A 23,420-nucleotide genomic window follows, 5' to 3' on the forward strand; every position below is an offset into this window, starting at 1 on the left:
GTGATCCCCAATTTCATGTTAGAACACGGAACATTTTGGTCCCAAGTGTTCTGCCTCTGATCTTTCAGCTTGACTCAGTGACACCTGCTTCCAACATTCACAGTACAAAGTAGCAGATGGAAGATCCAACACTGCATATATACATATGAGACACACACACATATATACACACAAATATTCTAATTAAATATCATGTATAAATGTTTATGTATATATTAAACCTTTACATATACATGACATACATATATACGTATCCAAATTTCAGTTTTAAGATAAGATGATAAACTATTAAATTTATTGAAACATTTGAAAACTTTCAATACTCTGAGATCTGAAAACTTTCAATACTCTGAGATCTGAAAACTTTCAATACTCTGAGATCTAAATATTTCTGGCCCAAATAATATCTTTTTAAAATAACATGCTTTTCGGGCCCGGCGCGGTGGCGCAAGTGGTTAAAGGTCCTCGCCTTACACGCCCGGGATCCCATATGGGCGCCGGTTCTAATCCCGGCAGACCCACTTCCCTTCCAGCTCCCTGCCTGTGGCCCGGGAAAGCAGTCAAGGACAGACCAAGGCTTTGGGACCCTGCACCCGCGTGGGAGACCCAAAAGAGGCTCCTGGCTTCGGATCGGCATAGTATCGGCCCGTTGCGCTCACTTGGGGAGTGAATCATCGGACGGAAGATCTTCCTCTCTGTCTCTCCTCTCTGTATATCCGCCTTTCCAATGAAAAAATAATAAAAATAAATCTTTAAAAAAAAAAAAATAACATGCTTTTCTTTTAAAAAACATGTTTATTTCTTTATTTTATTTGAAAGGTATATTTCAGAGACAGAATAAGAGATAAAGAGAGGTCTTCCATTTGTTAATTCACTTCCCCAGATGACAGTAACAGCCGAAATTGGGCTAGTCTGATGCCAGGAGCCAGGAACTTCCTTTAGGTCTCCCACATCGGTGCAGGGTCCAAGGATTTGTGCCATCCTCTGCTGCTTTCCCAGGCCATAAGCACATAGCTGGATTGGGAAGTGAAGCAGCCAGGACTTGAACTAGCACCCATAGACAATGTTGACACTGCTGGCAGAGAATCAGCCCACTAAGCTACAGAGCCAACCCTGAAATGATAAAATCTTTATCTTGAGTTTTGCTCTTACGACTATAACTTTTTTTTTTAAAGATTTATTTTTTTTTATTACAAAATCAGATATACAGAGAAGAGGAGAGATAAAGATCTTACATCCCATGATTTACTCCCCAAGTGAGCTCAACGGCCAGTGCTATGCCAATCCGAAGCCGGGATCCAGGAACTTCCTCCAGGTCTCCCACACGGGTGCAGGGTCCCAATGCTTTGGGCTGTCCTTGACTGCTTTCCCAGGCCACAAGCAGGGAGCTGGATGGGAAGTGGACCTACCGGGATTAGAACCGGCGCCCATATGGGATCCTGGCATGTTCAAGGTGAGAACTTTAGCTGCTAGGCCACACCACCAGACCCGACAGTTTATTATTGAGAATACAAAGAGATAAACCAAAAACACTTGAAATTCCAAACACTCGTGTATGTTAGATGTTTCTATAGTAGTCAGTTTTTATTTGGGGACTGGAATAATTTAACAATGTCTGAGAATCGGTACTCTGGTAATTTTGGCTAGAGTAAGCAAGAGTTCAATCGGATACTAACTGCCTCGTGCCTCTCGATCTCTTATACACTGGCTACTTAAACTTTCCATAGTTACCTTGACAAAAAACATAATTTCTTTCTCTTCACTAACTTGTCTAATGATGTGAACAAGCAGATATGTTTGCATCATACTAGCTAATGAACAGTTAATGAGTGTTCGTTAATGAGTGATTTTTTTTCCACTCCATGCAAGCAGCCTCCAAAGCCCCGTTTTTTTATTCTATCAAATATCAACAAACATAGGAGAACATACATACCTTCTATTGTGAGCTATGTGCCAAACATTTTGTATGTGTACCATATGAATACATTAATTCATTAATACCCTATATTAAGTAGAAGCTAACCAAACTACTACTTTACATGCAAACGGCTTATGAAACTCAAGGTCACATAGCCAGAAATGGCAGTCTTGGAAATCTGACACAACAGTTCCCAAGATAAACTCTCCTAAAGTCTCTCCAGCAAATCAGAGCACTGGAATACTCTTCCTTTTTCTTTTCTTTTTTTTTTAAGATTTATTTATTCTTCTTGGAAAGACAGATTTACAGAGAGGAGAGACAGAAAGCACTTCCATCAGCTGGTTCATTCCCCAAATGGTCACAATAGGAAGGGGTTAGCTGATCTGAAGCCAGGAACCAGGAGCTTCTTCCAGGTCCCCCACACAGCGGCAGGGTCCCAAGACCCTGGGCTGTCCTCCACTGCTTTTCTAGGCAATGAACAGGGAACTTCGTGGGAAGTTCAGCAGCCAGGACACAAAACAGCGCCCATTTGGTATCCCAGTGCTTGGAGGTGCAAGATTAGACAATTGAACTAACAGGCCAGTCATACCATAGAAATATTTCAAGCAAATCTGATGATTTTTTAAAATCAGTATAGTTTCATACTTATTTTACATTACAGATAATAACCCAACAGCACTTCAGTTAGTTTGCCATTTCCACTGTACTGGGTTGGCAGCTGGCAGTTCTTGTTGAATTCTTTTTTTTTTTTTTATATATTTATTTTTATTGCAAAGTCAGATATACAGAGAGGAGGAGAGACAGAAAGGAAGATCTTCCGTCCATTGGTTCACTCCTCAAGTGACACCAAAGGCCGGTGCTGCGCCAATCCGAAGCCAGGAGCCAGGAACTTTCCTCCAGGTCTCCCACATGGGTGCAGGGTCCCAAAGCTTTGAGCCGTCCTCAACTGCTGTCCCAGGACACAAGCAGGGAGCTGGATGGGAAGTGGAGCTGCCAGGATTAGAATCCATGCTCATATGGGATTCCAGCCCATTCAAGGCGAAGACTCCAGCTGCTAGGCCACAGCGCCATGCCCAGTTCTGGATGAATTCTGATTCGCTGCCATCACAGTGGGGTGGCTGTGGCTGCAGCAGTTGTTTCTAGGATACTTTCATATTTCCTGGCCCCACAAAAGGCTCAAGTTTTTCCTTATATACATTTTCTGCACCAATCTTAGAATCAGCCTTTTCAAGGAGTCCTAATCATGTTATTAGAACAGGGTTAGAAACTGAGGTATGGGGCCCGGTGTGATGGCGCAGTGGTTAAGGTCTTCGCCTTGCACACCCGGGATCCCATATGGGCGCCGGTTCTAATCCCGGCAGACCCACTTCCCTTCCAGCCCCCTGCTTGTGGCCCGGGAAAGCAGTCAAGGACGGCCCAAGGCTTTGGGACCCTGCACCCGCGTGGGAGACCTGGAAGAGGCTCCTGGCTTTGGATCTGCTCAGCTCCAGCCGTTGCAGCTGCCTGGGGAGTGAATCATTGGATGGGAGATCTTCCTCTCTGTCTCTCCTCTCTGTATATCTGCCTTTCCAATAAAAATAAATCTTAAAAAAAAAAAAAGCAAAACAAAAACTGATGTCTGCAGTAATTCAAGTATCTACACATCTGTAAATATTTCCTTTTTTTTTTTTTAAAGATTTATCTGAAAGATAAGGACAGAGAAATCTTTCATCCGCTGGCTCATTCCCCAAATGGACCTAATGGCCATAGCAGGGTCAGTCTGAAGCCAGGAGCTTCTTTCAGGTCTCCCACATTAAGTACAAGATCTCAAGGATTTGGTTCATCTTTCACTACAATATATATTTCTATACGTAACCATGCTGGAAGAAGTTCCTGGATCCTGGCTTCGGATCGGCATAGCATACATAACCATGTGTAAGTATACTAAACTAAGCATGGACTTGTCCTGATGTACCCAACTCTAATTCATCGCCATATGGATTACTGCAGTCACCTGCCTCTTTTACATCTGTATAATCCCAAACCAACAATGTGAAGTCTGTCACCCCACTACCCACTTATTTAATAACTGTTCAACTGCAGTATACCTGTCAGCGTTACTAGAACTGTTCACCTGAACCACTACAGGATAAATTTGGTCAGTTACAATGCAATGTTTACATGCCATTGCTTTTGTCTTACCACTCTCCCAGTTGTTTCTAAGGTTACCAAGATTGGCACCTTCTGCCCTACCCCTTATTTTTGGTAAGGTTGCTTCACACATTTGTGATACATTCTCTGTACAAGCACTGTTCTTTCCTGGAATCCCTTTAACTCTTACAATTCTAAATTGCACGCATTAAAGTTAACCCTTTGTGCTTTGCAGTCCTATAGGCTTTGACACACCTGATATCACGTATTTATTACTACAGTATCAAACAGAACATTTTAGCCAGCAATAATCTTAACTACATGGTACCACAATCCTTGAAAAAGCAGCACAGAAATGTACAAAAAGAAACTAAAGAGTTGTGATGCTCAGATATTTTCTCTGAGTTCCAACAGCCTGACTGTGAAAATTTAATTAAATAATAAGCACACTTATTGAACATTTACTACATGTCAGTCATGTGACTAAGAACTTCATATAGATTATCTCACATATTTCCAACTCTCATGTCCCAACTACTCTATTTTGGATCCACCTCCCTGTTAACATGCCTGGGAAAGCAACAGAAGGTAATTGCTTGGGAGAAAACCACCTCTTCTGGTCTCTTTCTTTTTGCCTTTCACATACAATGAATGGCTTCAGACTGGCTCAGCTCTGGCTGTTGCAGTCATTTGGGGAGTGAATCAGCAGATGGAAGACCTTTGTCTCTCCTCTCTCTTTACAATATGCCTGTCCAATAAAAAATAAATTTAAAAGCTTAAGAAAAACACTATGTTCTACATGTCATTCTCAACATGTGCTATATGCTCATTTATTTATCAGGATTATCCTCTAAAGTATATACTACTATAATCCTAATTTAACAGATAAGGAGGTTAAGGGCTACAGATCAAACCTGAAATCACATAGTTGGGGTCAGTGTTGTGATAGGGCAAGTTAAGCTACCACATACAGTACTGGCATCTCATATCACAACAGCAGTTCAATCTAGACTGCTGCACTTCTGATCTGGCTCCTTGCTAATAGATGTGGGAGAGCAGAATAACGGCTCAAGGACATATATCCCTGTAAACCACAGAGTTCTAGGCTCCGTATTTTGAAATGGCCTGGCCCAGCTCTAAATACTGGAGCCATTTAGGGAGGGAATCTTCTACAAGAGGAAAGATTTCCTTCTCTATTCCTATCACTCTGCTTTTCAAATAAGCACAAATAAATCTGGGGGAAAAGGGGGGTTTCAGTTGTACAGTGGCACAGTCTGTTATGCAAGCACCAGTGTGGGTCCTTGCACCCATATGGGACCTGGGTGAAGCTCCTGGTCCCTGCCTTTAGACCAGCCTACCTCTTGCTGTTGTGGCCATTTGGGAAGTAGGGAATGAAAGATCTTGCTGTTTCTCCCGCAAACTCTGCCTTCAATTAAATCAATGAATAAATCACTGACAAGGAAATGCAAGAAAAGAGTGCGAGCTAAGATTCAAGCCCAGATCCTGTAGAGCTCAACTACACTACAATGCAAACAGAATATTTTGCTTTTATTAGCAAGGCAGATTATGACCAATACATAAAAGAATGTGTCAATCAATATACGAAAGATGAAAGTTCTTCAAAAAGTTCACCTAAAATGTGTATGATGGAAACACTACACAATTCCAACATGCTTCTGGGTCAAAATAACTGTAAATTTTAAGACTTTTTTTTTTAAAGATTTATTTATTTTTATTAGAAAAGCAGATTTACAAAAAAAAGAAGAGACAGAAAGATTTTGCATCTGCTGGCTCACTTCCCCAAGCGGCCATGTGACTAGAGTTGAGACAATCCAAACCCAGGAGCTTCTTCAAGAACTCCCACACGGGTGCAGGGTCCCAAGGTTTTAGGTCATCCTGCTCTGCTTTTTCAGGCCACAAGCAGGGAGTTGGAAGGAAGTGGAACAACCGGGACATGAACCGGTGCCCATAGGAAATCATGGCACAAGCAAAGCAAGAACTTCAGCCACTAGGCTACCTCGCTAGTCCCAAGATTTATTTCCTTTTATTGGAAAGGTAGATTTGCAGCAAGGACATAGAGAAAGATCTTCTATCTGCTGGTTCACTCCCCAAGTGGTTCTCGGGGCCAGAACTGAACTGATCCAAATCCAGAGGTCAAAAGCTTCTTCCGGGTCTCCCAAGCAGGGTCCCAAGGCTTTAGGCGATTCTAAGATGCATTCCCAGGCCACAAGCAGGGAGCTGGATGGGAAGTGGAGCAACAGGACATAAACCAGAGCCTATCGGAGAGCCAGCATATGCAAGATAAGGATTTACCATCAGGCTATCACACAAGATCTCTAAAATATTAAACGTAGGTGTGTGGTACAGTGGGTTTATGTCACTGTGTGGGACACTGTCCCACATCACAGCTCAATTTCAAGTCCAAGTACTCTGATTTTGATACAGCTTCATGCTTCTGCACCTGGGAAAGCAGTGGTAATAGTACAAGTACTTGGACTCCAGCCAAAGTTGGAAACCTTGACGGAGCTCCAGACTTGCAGGTTGCCCATCAGACACATCTGTGGTAGGTATCTGAGGCAGTCAATCAACAGATGAAGAGCATCCTGCATCCATCTCTATGTATCACAGTGCCTTCCAAACAAATAAATCAAACAATCAACTTAACTATGTGTCCAGAGTTCCCCTGGGCAGATTTCTTTCTTATTTCTTTAAAGATTTATTTATTTTTATTGCAAAGTCAGAAATGTACAGAAAAGAGGAAAGACAAAGATATCCTGTCCGATGATTCACTCCCCAAGTGACCGCTTAGGCCAGTGCTGAGCCAATCCAAAGCCAGGAGCCCAGATCCTCAACGTCTCCCATGTAGGTGCAGGGTCCGAAAGCTTTGGGCCATCCTCGACTGCTCTCCCAGGTCACAAGCAGGGAACTGGATGGGAAGTAGGGCTGCTGGGATTAGAACCAGCACCCATATGGGATCCCGGCGCGTTCAAGGCAATGACTTTAGCCGCTAGGCCACGGCACCAGGACCCATGGTTTTTTTCCTTAATTTACTTTGGATTTTTGTTTTGTTTTGTTTTGTTTTTTTTGGAAAGGCAGATCAGACTTACAGAGAAAAAGAGACAAAGATCTTCCATGTACTAGTTCACTCTGCGAAATAACCACAAGGGTCAGAAGCCAGGAACTTCTTCTGGATCTCCCACCCGGGTGCAGGGTTCCATGGCTTTGGGCCGCCCTTCACTACTTTCCAAGGCCACAAGCAGAAAGCTGGATGGGAAGTGGAGCAGCTGGGACACAAAAAGATGCCCATATGGGATCCTGGCACTTGAAAGGTAAGGATTTACCCACTGAACTATAACACTGGGCTGGCAGGATTTCTTAAACCATGAAAGCAAATGGGGAAAAAAAACATATATTTTTTGCTGCCTATTATTGAAATTAGCATTTCCTACAACTCCAAATATAGGCATACACATTAGCATTGGAACTATCCTTAGTTGTAATTTAATTCAATAACAGAAAACAGATTTCTTATGTCAAATGTATTTTTAAAATGTGTTAACAATCTTGTAAACATATAAAAATAACGCAGAGAAGGGGTTTAAATTTAAGAACCATTTCCTGAGACCACTGAGGCTAGTTGTCAACTATGACCATGTCAGTTAACATAGACAAGTCAATTACCCACTGTATTATTCCATCCATCGTTGTAACAAAATATCTGAGGCTGAGTAATGTATAAAGAGAGTTTATTTAGTTCAGGAAGCTGAAAATGCCAACAGCATGGTGTCTGCTCTCCCACAGGTCTCCCGGATGTTTATCTCACAGTGTCTGACACAGGGCTAAGCAGACGCAAGGGGTCACCTGACAAGAAGCAAGCCAAGATGGGCCACTCCTTTCTAACAACTCTTAGGTAACTAACTTGAGGTACCACAAACATTTCCTGACAACTTCTTCAAGCAATACCCTCAACAACCTTCCCACTACTAACCCCTTTAACAGTCTCCATCACCTCACAAGACCACACCAGGGATCAGGGTTCCAACACATGAACATTTGTGAGTCAAACCACCACTAAACTATACTATCCCCCTCCTCAAATCTGTTAACAGGGACAGCATTCAGTCACAAAGGTTTTTTACTGTACAATTTGTCAACTACAATTACTATCACTCATCTTCCGATCTAACACATAAGACAATCTCCCACATGCACTTTAATTACACACAAGAATCATGGTTCAAGTCCTGACACTTGTACTTCCGACCCACAAGTAGTTGAGTCTCTGTACTGCAGTCCCTGCCACCCGCAGGAGACACAGAGTGCCTGGCTCTAGGTTTCAGCCTGACCTGGCCCTGGTTGTTGCAGGTATCAGAGAGGGGATCCAACAAACAGAAAATCTATTTGCCTTTCAAAATATGAAACTTCAAAAGTTTTTCACAATGTTTTTATAATTGAATATCTGACATACTATACATGAATAATTTTATTTTTTAACGATTTATTTTTCATTGGAAAAGGAAGATGTACAGAGAGAAGAGAAAAAGATCTTCCATTTGCTGTTTCAACCCTACCCCCAAGTGGTCGCAACAGCCACAGTTAAGCTGATGCAAAGCCAGGAGCCCGGAGCCTCTTCAAGGTCTCCCACACGGGTGCAGGGTCCTAAGGCTTTGGGCTCTCCTCAACTGCTTTCCAAGACCACAGGCAGGGAGCTGCAAGGGAAGCAGAACATCCAGGACATGAACTGGCAACCATATGAGATCCCCACAAGTGCAACACAAGGATTCAAACACTACACCATCATGCTGGACCCAACATGAAGAATCTTATTACTAACCTCACAATTCTCTACAAAACACTTTCAGAATATTTTTACAGGCCCAGCATGGTGGCCTAGAGGCTAAAATTCCTCGCCTTGCACACACCAGGATCCCATATGGGCACCAGTTCTAATCCCGGCAGTTCCACTTCCCATCCAGCTCCTGCTTGTGGCCCGGGAAAACAGTTGAGGACTGCCCAAAGCCTTGGGACCCTGCACCTGTGTGGGAGATCTGGAGGAAGTTCCTGGCTCCTGGCTTTGGATTGGCTCAGCACCGGCCTAAGCGGTCACTTGGGGAGTGAATCATTGGACAGAAGATATTCCTCTCTGACTCCTCTCCTCCTCTCTGTATATGTGACTTTACAATAAAAATAAAATAAATCTTCAAATATATATATACACACATATATTTTTGGGATACCAAAAAGATTGTAATTTCAAAAACATGGCCATTTAGCAGTAATATGACTTCAAAGGGTTTCCATTTCCTTATCTCTAACAAGGGAAAACCTACCAGTTTTTGCAATATTAAAATTACATACAAGGAGCCCTACACAATGGCACAATGGCTGAAACCTCACCTTGCAAGCACCGGTTTATGGCCCAACTGTTGCAATTCCCATGCAGTTCCCTGTTCATAGGTCGGAAGGATAGCCCAAAGCCTTGGCACATGCACTGATATGGGATACCAGAGATGTACTTAAGTTTCAGAAAAGCTTAGTTCCAGGCGTTGCAGCTACGTGGGGAATGAACCAGTGAATGGAAGGCCTTCCTCCTCCCTGTAAATCTGATCTACTTTTCCAATAGAAATAAGTTTTTTTAAAAAATTATATACAAGTTACCAACTAGGGTAACTAGTGCACAAGGGCTATAACATTTGTGCTTACTTGTATCCTATGAAGGTTACAGTCTATCTCATTCAAATTCTGATGAAAAGGGGACCCAGCACAAAGGCTAAGAGGCTGAATGCTCACCTTGCAGGTGCTGGGATCCTATGTGGTACAGGTTCATGTCCTGGCTGCTCCACTTCCCACCCAGCTCCTTGCTAATGGCCTGGGGAAGCAGGAGAGGATGGCCCAAAGTCTTGGGACCTATACACCCGTGGGAGACCCAGAAAAAGTTCCAGGCTCCCAAGTTCAAATCGGCTCAGCTCCAGCTGCTGCAGCTATATGGGGAGTAGACCAGCAGATGTAAGATCTTTCTCTGAGGTTTTTAATCTGTAAATCTGATCTGTCTTTCCAATTAAAACAAATAAATCTGAAAAAAAATTCTGATGAGGATATAACATTCAAACTTCTCACTGTCCTGACATATCAATAGTAAAGGCACCTGCCTTGTCAACACTCCATCTGGGCGCCAGTTCAGGACCTGGCTATCCCGCTTCCGATCCAGCTCCCTGCTAAACCACTTGGGAAAGCAGCACAAGATGACCCTGCAAACACTGGAGACCAGGAAGAAGCCCCAAACTCCTGGCTTCAGCCTGATCTAGTGCTGGCTGTGGAAGCCAAAGATCTTCCTCCATCTCTGCCTCTTTAACTCTTAAAATCTTCCAAAACTAAACAAAAATTCTCATCAACTTTTTCTACACAATTTCCTATTATATCTATCCAATTGTAACCAGCATCCTACATTTTATATTTTTGTGAATGTCTATGCTAACATGTTAAAGTTCCATTATCATACAGGCACCAGTTGAAGTCCTGGCGGTTCCATTTCCTGCCGAGCTCTTTGTAATACACCTGGGAAAGTAGGAGAGAATGGTCCAAGTGCTTGAGCCCCTAAACTCAAATGGGAAACCATACCTGAAGAAACTCCAGGCTCTTGCCTTCAGACTGTCTTATCCTCTTGCTCTCTCTGTAAATATGCCTTGAAAATAAAATGAAACAGCTAAATCTCCTTTTTAAGATTTTATTTTTATTGGAAAGTCAGATATACAGAGGAGAGACAGAGCAAAGATCCTCCATCCGATGATTCACTTCCCAAGTGAGCGCAACAGCCGATGCTATGGCGATCCGGAGCCAGGATCCAGGAAATTCTTCCAGGGCTCCCTCACGGGTGCAGGGTCCCAAGGTTTTGGGCTGTCCTTAACTGCTTTCCCAGGCTACAAGCAGGGAGCTGGATGGGAAGTGGAGCTGCTGGGATTAGAACTGGTGCCCATATGGGAACCCGGCACAATCAAGATGAGGACTTTAGCCGCTAGGCCATTCTGCCGGGCCCCTAAATCTCTTTTTTTAACATTTATTTTTATTTAGAATGCAAATTTACAGAAAAGCAGACAGAGAATGATCGATCTTCCATCCACTTGTTCATTCCCCAAGTGGCCACAATGGCCAAAGGTAATGTGATCCAAAGCCAGGAGCCTGGAGCTTCCTCTGGGTCTCCCATGCAGGAGGAGGATCACAATGGAGCAGCCAAGACATGAACAGGCACCAAAACAGGACCACAGCCCTCTCCTGGAAGGATTAGTCTGTTATGCCACTGCTCCAAATCCAAAATTTAAATAAATGGGTTTTTTTCTCTCTATAAGTTTTTATCTTTTACACAAGACACCAAGCATTCCTTCCTTACCCTGTATCTACAGATTTAACTAACCATCAAGCTGTTATGATACTTTGCCTCCATGATACCGCAACAAATGTTTCTTAAGTGAAATCACTGCACCATTGCTGATGATCTGCTGCTGTGACCAACACATTGTCACCTTGCTATTCTTAATTTCATTTATCATAACTTTAAATAATCACTTGTGTTCCAAAACTATTTCCCTAAAAAGTTTCACAAGGCATCTGGTACAGTAGCCTGGTGACTACAGTCCTTGCCTTGCAACTGCCGGGTTCATATCCCAGCTGCTCCACTTCCCTTCCAGCTCCCTGCTTGCAGCCTGGGAAAGCAGTAGAGGATGGCCCAAAGCCTTGGCAGCTGCACCCACGTGGGAGACCTGGAAGAAACTGCTAGCTCCTAGCTTCAGATCAGCTCAGCTCTGGCTATTCTGGCCACTTGGGGATTGAACCAGCAGACCATCTATAAATTTGATCAGCCTTTCCAATAAGAATAAATATTTTTAAGTCTGCCATCCCCCCAAAAATAAATCTTTAAGTATAAATAAATCATTAAAATCAACACACTTAGGCAAAGAACATAGTAAAATAATGAAATTTCTTTAAGATTTGTTTAATTTGTATTAAAAAGACAGATAAGGTTTATGGGAAGGGGAGCAGCCAGGACACAAACTGGTGTCCGTATGGAATCCCAGCACGTGCAAGGTGAGGGTTTAGCCTCTGAATCACCATGCTGGGGCCTAATAATAAAATGTAATCATTAAAAATATTCATGTCATGGGGCCCAGCATGGTGGCCTAGCGGCTGAAGTCCTCGCCTTGAATGCACCAGAATCCCATATGAGCTAATATGAGTTCTAATATGAGCTAATATGAGCTAATATGAGTTCTAATCCCAGTGGCTCCGTTTCCCATCTAGCTCCCTGCTTGTGACCTGGGAGAGCAGTGGAGGATGGCCCAAGACCTTGGGACCCTGTACCCATGTGGGAGGCTCCTTGTTCTTGGCTTCAGATCCGGTCAGCACCAGCCACTGTGGCCATCTGGAAAGTGAACCCGTGGATGCAAGATCTTCTCTGTCTCTCCTCCTCTCTGTGTAGCTAACTTTCCAACAAAACCAGTAAATATTAAAAAAAAAAAAAAAAAAAAAGAGCAGCAGAAAATAGTTCAAGCATTGGGTCCCTGCCACCCTGGGAGACCCCGGAGAAGCTCCTGGCGCCTGGTTTCAGCCTCGCCCAGCCCTCACTACTGTAGCCACTTGGATAAGTAAAAGATCTCTGTTTCCTTCTTCTCCCTGTAACTGTTTCAAATAAGTAAATAAATCTCTAAAATATATAAATAAATCTGGAAAGTAATAAACGTGCTAAGTAAATCTACAAAAAGTAGATTAGTGGTTACTAGGAGCTTGAAGAAAAGGAATGGGGATTGATGGATAAGGAGCTTCTGGAGTGGAGTTAAAACAGCACTGATACCGCCTTGTACTACTCTGAATGTGAAAAAGCCACTAAAAGGATGATGAAGTGGCTTATCACGCTGAGGTCTTGGCCACACCTTCAGGCGGGCGCAGCAACATTGCCCACCCATTTCCTGATTAACAGACCACCTTACCTCACCCAAGGACAAGGGGTCAGGGAATGCTTAAAATCCCAAGACCCTTCCTCAAACCTTTGGCGTCTCTCCCTGTCTCCTTTTGAGAGGCACTCTGCCTCCTGGCTTTCTCTCTGGAGGTGCTTTCCCCTTCCCTGTTCTCCCGGTCCCTTTGAAAATAAACTTTTCTGTCTGCAACAGATTCCAGCTTCTTATTTCTATACTGATCTGAGGAAAGAACCCACCGGGCATTTCTGGTAACATAATCCTCTGCCCACCGTGCCAGCATCCGTTCTGGGCCCAGGTTCATGTCCCAGCTGATGCACTTCCTGCTCCCTGCCTATGTGCTGGGAGAGCAGTAGAGGATGGCTCAAGACCTTGAGCCCTGCACCCACGTGGGAGATCCGGAAGAAGCTTGTGGTTTTGGATCCACATCTGTCTCTCAAGTGAAAATGAATAAGTCCCTTTTTTTTTTCCCAAACCATTTAGCTCTACACTTTCTTTCTTTTTTTTTTTTTTTTTAGCTCTATACTTTCAAGGATTCTATTTTTTGGTATGTAAATCACATCTCAACAAAGCTGTTACCTAAAAATAAATTTTAAAGGCTGCCACTGGTAAGTTGCTTTAACTATGAACTTTTTATTGGGAAAGGAAATCACGAAAAGTCAGCGACCAGCAGACCAAGCTGGTTACCTGTGATTTTGGTTAGGTCCCGCCCCAGGCTCCCCCTCCTATTCCTAATAAGTACAAGAACAGGAACCCACACAACAGTGTGAGAATTAGAAGGCCAGCTAGGTTGACTTTCCGGGCTCTATCACTCCCAGACTCTAGGGGGCTTCCTGGCGATCACGGAAGTAGTACTTTCCATTAGTAAGCTCCAGCAGAGGTGTCAGAATAGGATGACACTTGCCTAGATGCCCCCTCTAAAAGCCAGCTTGGGTGGGGGGTGTCACCCACACACCCTGAAGCCCGCGCACGTGTGGGCCTGCCCCCGGGCAACATCGCTGTGCAGCGTGCATCACCGATCCGTATCCCAACTTGCTCCCGAGGAACGGACACAGGAGCAAACCCCGAGATTTCGTCTGTTTCAGATGACAAGTACCAAACCCTCCACGGGTTCCCATCGGAGCCCAACCAGCCCCCGCCCTGCCCCTCCCCGTCCCCAAACCCACACACGTGTTAGCCCGACACCGCCCCACCGAGTCCCACGTGCACCTGGGCGATCACACGCCCCACGTGTGAGCGCCCCACGGGCTTCCTCAGAGAGTTGAGGTCACCGCATGACCCCTGGTCTCCAGGAGTCTAAGAGGGACAGGGCGAGGCCCAGATCCCAGGTCCCAACCCCGCGGGGAGAGTCCACACCCATCCTCTCAAGTAACCCCAACAAATCCCAGGGCCGGGGGCGACGGCCCCTTTAAGACGCGGCCCAGTCCTCGCCCGGCCAGAGGGGCACGACGAGGCCTACTCGAGCCCCCTCCGCCCGCCGGCCGCCCGACCGCCCGGGCCGCCTCACCTCGGGCCGCCGGGCCCCGCCGCCGCGGCGGCGGCGGAGGGGGGGCGGGGTGCGGGCGGGGTCCGGAGGGGGGGGGTCGCCCCGCCGACGGTGGAGACGCGGTTCGCTCGCTGAGGCCGTGGGACGGGGACTGCGCTGGGCGTGGACGCTCCTAGCTCGCTCCCTCGGCGGTTCCTGGGACCCCAAGATGGCGGCGGCGCTGAGGCGGCTGCGGGCGCTGGGCCGGCGGCGGCGGCGGCCACTTTCACTCACTGAGAGGAGCGGAGCAGGGACACGGGGAGCCATGGCGGGGGGGAGGAGAGGCGCCATAGCCAGGCCAGAACAATCGAGCGGCTACTCGGCTGGCGTACCCCCGCCCCGCCCACGCTCGCTGCCCGTCGCCAGCCCGTGGCCGTCCGCAGTACGGTTGTCGTCGACCTCGTGCAGTTCGCACCCCGCCGCTGCCGCCTGACGCCCCGCGCGGACCGGGGTTCGGGGGGCAGACCCTGATCCATAACATCTGCATGCAGATTGGTCAGGGCTGGGACTGGCGAAGATTGCCGAAAGGCGGCGGGGAGGAGGAGGAGGATGTCGTCGCTAGAGTGAGCAAGCAGATCTCGCGCGAGCAAATATCGCGATACCTTGTCCGCGGGGCAACTGCCGGAGAAAGGTTACAGTTCCCGGAAGTACCGTCAATCGAAACCGCCCGGGATGCATGGAATGGTGGATTGTGCCGGCTGAGCTTTGCTAGGGGTGACCCGAGGCTGAGTTAAAGGCACTCGAGGGGAGAGGCAGCCTCGGGCTGGTGTTTCGGACTCCTCGGGGACTGGAGGGTAGAATTCCTCGCGGTGTCACGCCGCTCCATAGAGGACCCAGTTGACGTTTTTCCCTTTAGGTGAGATGGCATAGTTAGGGAAGACCTGGGAATTGGGAGCACACACACCTGTTAGGGGTAACGCCACTCCCTTGTCACAGCCACAGAGCCTCTCATTAGCAAATCATTGACTTATAAAAAGGCCTGTACCAGCTTGAAAAGTGTGAACCTGGCGTGATCTCGTTCACATCCCGTAACAGTGGGTGCACCCGTTTGCATTGTCTTCTCCCTTTTTTCCACTCTTCCATCCCCCTCTAATTTATTTGCCCATTGTGACCATTTATAAAGGACTTCAGCCACTAGGCTGCTGCATGGGGTCCTAAATAAGTATATTTTTTAAGACCACCAGCCTGGCATGATGGTTCAGCAGCCCATATGGACACCAATGTGTGTCCCACCTGCTCAACTTCCCATCTAGCTCTCTACTTGTGGCCTGGGAAAGCCCCAGAGGACGGCCCAAAGCCTTGGGACCCTGTACCCACGTGGGAGACCTGGAGGAAACTCCTGGCTTAGGATCAGATCGGCTTCAGCTGTTGAGACCATTTGGGGAATGAAGCATTGAATGGAAGATCTTTCTGTCTCTCATTCTTTGGTTTTGTTTGTTTGCTTGCTTTTGTTTTTGGTTTTTTTTAAGATTTATTTTTATTATTTTTTATTGGAAAGGCGGATATACAGAGAGGAAAGACAGAGAGGAAGATCTTCCATCCGATGAGTCATTCCCCAAGTGAGCGCTATGCCTATCCGAAGCCAGGAGCCTCTTCCGGGTCTCCCACGCGGGTGCAGGGTCCCAAAGCTTTGGGCCGTCCTCGACTGCTCTCCCATGCCGCAAGCAGGGAGCTGGATGGGAAGTGGAGCTGCCGGGATTAGAACCAGCGACCAGCATGCAAGGCGAGGACCTTAACCACTGCGCCATCGCGCCGTGCCCACACTCATTCTCTTTGTAAATCTGCCTTTCCAATAAAAATAAAATCTTAAAAAAGTAAGTGAAAGACCCCATTTCCCATTCTGTTTGTTCTCAGGACCCCCAGCTTGGGTATTATCAGTAGTCACTGTTTCCTGCGGTAACAGGTTTTGGCAGCGTTTTCTGGCCTTTCCTTGGACACACCCAGCTATTGCTCTGTCCTTTCCAAAGCACAATTGGAAGTGGAGCAGCTCAGACACCAACTGGTGCCCAAATGGGATTCCCGCAAAGCCCTTTTTCTAAGGTCTCTCTTTCTCTCTGGAACCTGCCTTTCCAATAAAAATAAATAATGCTTTTTAAAAAGTTGCTCATGATCAGAAAAGGCTCCACATGATAATTTAAATGATTTTTTCAAAGAAATCACTATTAAGGTTAACTGTGAGATTCCCACCTTCCAGAGGCACACCTGTCACATCTTCTACCTTTCTCCAGTGCAAACTGGCCAACTTGTGTTTATCTTTATGTATCCAAGGATTGCATCAGTCTCCTCCCAGCTGCCTTTCACCATAACCCCCAGGCTTTGTGAGAGGACTCTTAAACTTAAATTATACTACAATCTGTTACAAAATGAAGTTAGATTAGGAGCCATCTGTTGCTTTCTCCAGGAAAAAGCCTTGGGGTGGAGGAGGGACAATGACACATACACTGAGGTCCAAATAATCCAGACTCGGGGTCTGGTCACAGGCCATGACTGGCCTCTCTCTGGAGCCTTCCGGAGGACCAGACAGGGAAGCAGGAGTCTGGGCGGAGAAGTGCCCTGGGTTTAGCTTCCTTCTCCCAGGACATCTCCTAGCTGCTCTCTGCTCAGAACTTCAGCAGCAGGGAGGGAAACCAGAGAATTGGTTAGCTCCTTCCTTTCCCAGGAAGACAGTCCAATCCCCATCCCAGGAAAGAGAGCTTGTGTTTCAGGGTGAATATTCCATGGTGGAGTTGTGGGGTGCAAGAGAGATCACACCACACAAGTCTAGGAAGATAGATGGGAAGCAGGGCCACCAGGAATAGAACCAGTGCCCATATGGGATCCCGGCACGTTCAAGGCAAGGACCTTAGCAGCTAGGCTACCGCACAGGGCTCGGTTTATTCATTTTTATTAGAAAGGCAGATTTACAGAGAGAAGGAAGTGCAGAGAGAAAGATCTGTCTGCTGATACACTTCCTAAGTGGCTGCAATGGCCGGAGATGAGCCCATGATAGGGAGGCGCTCTCTCACTTGCTCACGTGCTTCTGTCATTCTGGCGCCCTTATTCTTGGCCTCCCCAGTAGCTGCTTGGTCTCTGGCTTCCCATGCTCAGACTCCGGGGACAGGATCTCTCCTTTATCAACCAAGTTTTATGCTAACAGACCCAGCTAGAAAGCAGCAAATGACAAGTCCATATGGCAGTCCAGTCTGAATCAAAACCCTGAGAGAAACAAATAGTCATTACCCTGAAGTCCATCTGTTAAACTGAAGACCTATATCCCAGCTTCACCAACAATATAAGTTATCCTAACAGACATGCAGTGAACAACCTGGACAACTTACAAAGCTACATTCACCTTCTCTGTCCACATTCTGTTACTGGTAGGGGTCACCTCTCTTGGAGCTCTTGAAACTACACAAATCAGATACCAAGCATGCTAGCATTAGCATCTTTACTATACTGCCCAAGCAGTGAACAGAAGGTTTGAAATGCAGACACACAGGGGTGGTACTTGGATGAGGAATCAGATGGGATAGCAGGCAACGAGGGTTTTTCTGGTCGCTGGGCAGGAAGTTTTTTTTTTTTTTTTTAAGATTTATTTATTTATGGAAAGTCAGATATACAGAGAGGAGGAGAGACAGAGAGGAAGATCCTCCGTCCGATGATTCACTCCCCAAGTGAGCGCAACGGTTGATGCCATGCTTATCTGAAGCCAGGGTCCAGGAACTTCTTCCGGGTCTCCCACACGGGTGCAGGGTCCCAAGGCTCTGGGCTGTCCTCGACTACTTTCCCAGACCACAAGCAGGGAGCTGGATGCGAAGTGGAGCTGCTGGGATTAGAACCCGGCGCCCACATGGGATCCAGGTGCGCTCAAGGCGAGGACTTTAGCCGCTAGGCCACGCCGCCGGGCCCTTTTTTTTTTTTTTTAAAGATTTATTTATTTTATTACAAAGTCAGATATACAGAGAGGAGGAGAGACAGAGAGGAAGATCTTCTGTCCAATGGTTCACTCCCCAAGTGACTGCAACGGCCGGTACTGCGCCAATCTGAGGCCAGAAGCCAGGAGCTTCCTCCAGGTCTCCCATGTGGGTGCAGGGTCCCAAGGCTTTAGGCCATCCTCAACTGCTTTCCCAGGTCACAAGCAGGGAGCTGGATGGGAAGCAGGGGTGCTGGATTAGAAGTGACGCCTATACGGGATCCCAATGTGTGCAAGGCGAGTACTTTTTTTTTTTTTTTTTTTTTTTTGCACCGATCTGAAGCCAGGAGCCAGGAGCTCTTCCAGGTCTCCAACACGGGTGCAGGGTACCAAGGGATTGGGCCGTCCTCAACTGCTTTCCCAGCCACAAGCAGGGAGCTAGATGGAAAGTGGGACCTCCGGGATTAGAACTGGCGCCCATATGGGATCCTGGTGCATTCAAGTCAAGGGCTTTAGCCACTAGGCTGGTCCAGACTGCCACCAGCCGTATCTGTTGTGGATATCTGTGGATGTGTCAGTCTGGTCAGGGAGATACAAAATGGGGCAGTCACTTTGAAAACAGTCTGGAGAGTTCCTCAGAAAAGGAAGCATGCGTGTAGAATGGGATCCAGCAACTGCACCCCTGGGCTTTTCTCCCAGACAAAATGAAGACTCATGTTCACACACAGATCTGTTGATAGCAGCTTTTTTCGTAATAGTAAAAAACTGGCAATAACCCGGATTTCATTCCACAGAAGAATGGCTAAACTAGGGCAGATCCAATTTCGTGGAGCCTATTCACGTGAGAAGCAGTATGGGGTAAACACAACAGCCTAGAACCTTCAGAGAACCATGTTGAGTAAGAAAAGACAAACTGGGGCCCGGCGCGGTGGCACAAGTGGTTAAAGGTCCTCGCCTTGCACTCCCGGGATCCCATATGGGCGCCGGTTCTAATCCCGGCAGCCCCGCTTCCCTTCCAGCTCCCTGCCTGTGGCCTGGGAAAGCAGTCGAGGACGGCCCAAAGCTTTGGGACCCTGCACCCGCATGGGAGACCCGGAAGAGGCTCCTGGCTTCGGATAGGCATAGTATCTCGGCCCGTTGAGCTCACTTGGGGAGTGAATCATCGGATGGAAGATCTTCCTCTCTGTCTCTCCTCTCTGTATATCCGCCTTTCCAATCAAAAAATAATAAAAATAAATCTTTTAAAAAAAAAAAAAAGACAAACTGGGGCCCACACTGTGGCATAGCATGTTAACCTTCACCTGCAGTGCCAACATTCATTTTTGGGCTCTGGTTGCTCTACTTCTGATCCAGCTCCCTGCTGAGAAAGCAGCTGAGGGGTGGCCCAAGTGCTTGGGCCCCTGTACCCATATGGAATATCCAATAGAAGTTCCTGGCTCCTGGCTTTGAACCAGTCCAACTCTGTTGCAACCATTTGGGAGGAGTTAACCAGTGGACTGAAGATCTTTCTCTGTTTCTCCTCTCTCCATAAATCTGCCTTTTCAACAAAAATATATAAATCTGGGGTCCAGCGCAGTGGTCTAACAGCTAAAGTTCTCGCTTGGCATGCACTGGGATCCCATATTGGCTCTGGTTCTAATCCCGGCAGCTCCACTTAGCATCCAACTCCCTGCTTGTGGCCTGGGAAAGCAGTTGAGGACAGCCAAAACCCAGGAAAGAAGCTCCTGGCTTCAGATCATCTCAGCACCGTCCGTTGCGCTCACTTGGAGAGTGAATCATTGGACGGAAGAGCTTCCTTTCTGTCTCTTCTCCTCTCTGTATATCTGACTTTGCAGGGAAAAAAACAACAACAAAACACATAAATCTGGGCCCAGTGTAATGACTCAATTGACCAATCCTCCATTTCCAAACACCAAAATGCTATATGAGTGCCAAGTTGTATCCAAGCTGTTCCACTTTCCATCCAGGTCCCTGCCTGGGGACTGGGAGAGCAGTCAAGGATGGCCCAAAGCCTTGGGACCCTGCACCCACATGGGAGATCTGGAAGAGGCTCCTGGCTTTGGATCAGCTCAACTCTAGCTGCTGTGGCCTTCTGGGGAGTGAACCAGTGAATGGAAGATCTTTTTCTCTGTCCCTCCTTCTCTATGTAAATCTGCCTTTCCAATAAAAATAAATCTTTAAAAAAATACAATCACACACTATCAGATCTATGTACAAAACTTTCTTTAAGTTGTGGAATGATAGACATGGAGAACAGATTGTTGAGTACTTAGAATTAAGGAAGGGTGGACCCTTCAGTTCCCTTTCCCCTCGGATCAGAACACTAGTGTTGGTGGCCATACAAGGGGAAAATGTGATTCTAAAGCTTGCCTCATAGTGCTGCAGGTGAGGTACAACAATGGGGCAGTTTCATATACAGTTAAAATAATAATAATAAAAGGAGGTAGGGAAGAATGAGGGGTGACTAGGAATGCGGGTAGATAGGTGTTCTGCCTATCGGTTAAGACATTGTGCATGAAGCCCACATCACACACGGAGCACGAGTGCACCTCTAGATCCTGATTCTAACTTCCTGCTAAAGCAGGACCCAGGAGGCAGTAGTGCTGACTCAAGTGTTTGGATTCCTGCCATCCCCGTGAAGAGAGTCATGGATTGAGATCCTGGCAGGCGTTAGGGAATCCTTCTGGTTGTGGAAATTTTCTTTATTTTGACTGTATGGAAGTCAACACCCTGATTTTGCTATTGTACTATGGTATTTCAAGATGTTACCACTGAGACAAAATGGGTAAAGGCTAGGTAGGACCTCTCTGTATTATTCCTTTAATTACTTGTAATGATAATTTATTTCATAACAAAAGCTTAATTTAAAAATATAAAAATAACATTCCAGTGTTTTTTAAAAATGTCAATTTCATGAAATTCTTGAAAAGATTCCAGGAAAGGGTGTATTGGTTGAACACTAGCTTGGGATTCCTGCATCCCATATGGGGTTACTGGGTTGAAGTTCTCATTCTGGTCTGAATTCCAGCTTTCTGCTGATGTGTTCTTGGGGGAAGCAGCTGATGGCATAGGTGGCTGGGTCCCTGTCATATACATAGCAGATCTTGAGTTCCTGACTGCCAACTTGGGCCTGGCCAAGGCCTAGGCCATTGTGAGCCTTTAAGGGAACAAATCACAGGATAGGAGCCATCTATCTATTTTGTCTCTGTCTCTTTCTCTTAGTATATATCCCTGTCTATCAAATATGTATTTTTGAAGGTTTATTTTATTTTCATTGCAAAGTCAGATATACAGAGAGGAGGAGAGACAGAGAGGAAGATCTTCCATCCATTAATTCACTCCCCAAGTAAGCACAACAGCCGGTGCTATGCCGATCCGAAGCCAGGAGCCAGGAACTTCCACAAGCAGGGAGTTGGATGGGAAGTGGGGTTGCTGGGATTAGAACCGGCATCCATATGGAATCCTGACTCATGCAAAGCAAGGCAAGAACTTTAGCCGCTAAGCTATCATGTCTGGCCCTCCACTGAACCTTATTATTTTTTTCTTTTTCTTCTTTCTGCTTGGGGGGTAAGGGTACAATGGGAAAGACCACGCCCCTGTGCCCAGCCTCCCAACCTCCTCAGTACCCCATGCATCCCAGAGTCCCCACTGTGGAGCATTTTCTGAGGATTCTACTCAAGTGGCTTTGATAGTTCTGATATGCTGTTGATATTGCCACACCAAGGATGACGCAATGCTTCCAAGGTCATTTGACTGACATAGTCCACCTCAGAGTTTCCATTCGCTCAGACGTTTGCTGTCAAGCTTCACTGGGATAATTGATCAATTTGTCCTCCTCTGTAAACCAAAAGATGCTGCGACCCAGCCCAACCCTGCTCACTACAAACTCGGCCCTCGTGTACACCAGGGGGCGCTGCAGCCCAGTCAGTACGACCCCCCCAATAACCCGGCTGGGCTGGGCCTCAGCTCTGGCTCCTGTACCAGTCAGTGTGTGCAGTGGACTGGTCCGATTTGCCTCACATACCACTGAGATCTCATATACATCATTGGGCAATGAAGCCTAATTCAACCCAACTGACACCACCTCCCAGTCCACACTCGTGTCAGTGGGTGCCACTGTCTGGCCAGACCCACCCCTAGTCCTGATTCTCATGCTCACCCAGTGAGAGTTGCAGTCCATCAGAGTGGTGTCTGCAGCCCCCTGGACCTGCTCCCTGCCCCAGATATTGCCCTCTCTAGGTGGTTCCAACTCGACAGGACTTGTCATCTGATGCTTTGGCAAAGCCTAATCAGCTTGCCCTTACTCTGGCTCATGCCTGTACCTGCCTCCACTGAATCTTGATAGAGGTTATGCATGGTTTTGTGTGAATTTATCAGAATTCATCAAATGACACATTTATGTTTCTGCATTTCATAGTATATAAATTTGACTTTAAAAAAGTACCCAAGGGGGCCCGGCACAATAGTGTACCAGTTAGAGTCTTTGCCTTGATTGCGCTGGGATCCCATATGGGCACCAGTACATGTCCTGCTATCCCCACTTTCCACCCAGTTCCCTTCTTGTGGCCTGGGAAAGCAGTCACAGGCAGCCCAAAGCCTTGGGACCCTGTATCTGTGTGGGAGACCCAGAAGAGCTCCTGGCTTCAGATTGACTCAGCTCGGGCCATTGCAGCTGCTTAAGGAGTGAACTACCAAATGGAAGATCTTTCTCTCTCCTCCTTTCTGTGTATCTGCCTTTCCAATAAAAATAAATCAATATTTAAAAAAAGAAAATAAAAGAAAAATACCCAAGTGCTGAACTGTTCTTAATATATATGCTAAAGTATTTTGGAGTAACATGTTTTTCTGTCTCAAAGTTGCTTTCAAAGCTTAAAAAAAAAACCCGAGAACAAACAACAACAACAACAGAATCACCCTGGACCATGGATGAGTAAGTGATGGATAAATGGTTATAAATATGACAAAAAATGCTTGTTGTAGGATGTACGTGGT

At 46.4% G+C, this 23,420-nt stretch overlaps 1 protein-coding gene across 1 annotated transcript in view; it reads right to left on the reverse strand.

Annotated features, from left to right (window-relative positions):
- INO80 (INO80 complex ATPase subunit) overlaps positions 1-14,827 on the reverse strand; it is a 114,933-nt gene extending 100,106 nt beyond the window's left edge. Inside the window, exon 1 of the mRNA XM_040969963.1 lies at positions 14,519-14,827. The gene's annotated coding sequence lies outside the window, so the exon portion shown is untranslated. The remainder of the gene's footprint in view (positions 1-14,518) is intronic.
- Between the last annotated feature and the right edge of the window lie 8,593 nt (positions 14,828-23,420).

Source organism: Ochotona curzoniae, unplaced genomic scaffold (assembly GCF_017591425.1).
Source record: "Ochotona curzoniae isolate NIBS_2020 unplaced genomic scaffold, NIBS_Ocur_1.0 scaffold_4701, whole genome shotgun sequence".
Taxonomy (NCBI): Eukaryota; Metazoa; Chordata; class Mammalia; order Lagomorpha; family Ochotonidae; genus Ochotona; species Ochotona curzoniae.